Source organism: Anneissia japonica, unplaced genomic scaffold, assembly GCF_011630105.1.
Source record: "Anneissia japonica isolate Jap-2015-1 unplaced genomic scaffold, ASM1163010v1 scaffold34982_len1207_cov161, whole genome shotgun sequence".
Lineage (NCBI taxonomy): Eukaryota > Metazoa > Echinodermata > Crinoidea > Comatulida > Comatulidae > Anneissia > Anneissia japonica.
This window is the reverse complement of record NW_022682959.1, coordinates 1-1207: the sequence shown is the minus strand read 5'-3', so window position 1 is coordinate 1207 and position 1207 is coordinate 1. Positions and strand designations below refer to the sequence as shown.

Here is a 1207-nt window from a genome sequence, read left to right as displayed (position 1 = left end):
CATATCTTTATAGCACTTGCAGTACCCGCTGCTACTAGGGGATCGGATTCATCACTCGTCACCAATCGCAAGCTCGGTGGTCTAGTGGTTAAGACATCAGGCTAGATACCTGGAGGTCGTGGGTTCGATTCCCACCCGAATCACTTGCGAATTTTTTTCGCTAGTATTTGGGGACGTACTGAGTATTCGGTACGATATTACGTCAGGTAGGGCAAAACATCAATCCTATGTATTTTAATAAACACCAAAGGACATTTACTGTTCAAAATGTGTTTTATGGGGAGAGGGTAGATTTTAAAAAAATGGATGTGACATTTCCAACTTTATACACCCCTTACTGTAATAATAGTCTACAATGTATACTGTAATAAAGTTAGATTAGTACTGTACTCCACTTTTGAAAATGTATCACAAATTGTTGACCCATCTAAATAGATTTTTTATGTATTTTATATATGTTACGCTTCTATGTTTTTAAATGTTTTTGCTAATTTGATTTCTAGACCACAACATTGCATGTGGAAGAGGTAAGGTGTAAACTCGGACTCGTCTCGACAGCGCTAGGAGTAGTCTAGGCTAGCCTTATCCTACTCTAGGCCTAGACTAGCAAGGATGGTATAGACCTATCCAAGAAGAATGGCGCCCTCTGTTGTCGACGCCATTACTGGGGAGTCCTTGGGTTGGTTGGGGAGTCCCTATCCCCTAAATGGCAATGCGGTGTGATGTGTTTATAAACAAAGTACCATTTGAGAAATCCAGCTTTTTATCTTGCAGCTGAGTAATGCCGTCACAGTCGAACCAAAAGTTTATCGAAATTAAAAGATAAGTACCTGTATATTATTATGTGTATTTAAAACAGAATAAAGATGCGACTTAGAAACGTCTGCTGTCTGATCTGTACTGGAGGAGGATCTAGGCTAGGCCCTAGGCCTACTTACTCCTCTTCTTTTGGCAGGTCCAATGCGATTTGTCAAGCGCTTCGGTGTATTATCCGCGCAGCAGATAACCAATTTATTTGGGCCTAGCTTACAAGATTGCTCATTCAGTGTGTCAGTAGGCTACTGGATAACATGACAACGACGTCTGTTTCCTATGTAGGCTATCTGCTAAATTGTCATCTGCTATTATTTTAAACAGACCATAAAAATGATATAAATATTATTTAATAAATGCTATTATTGCCCCTAAGGCCTAGTATTACTACTAG

The 1207-nt window shown here is 39.7% G+C and overlaps 1 non-coding gene across 1 annotated transcript; it reads left to right on the top strand.

The window, feature by feature from the left end:
• Positions 1–70: 70 nt before the first annotated feature.
• Positions 71–143, top strand: Trnas-aga. The gene has a single exon. It is a non-coding gene; the product is annotated as a tRNA-Ser (tRNA).
• The last annotated feature ends 1064 nt before the right edge of the window (positions 144–1207 follow it).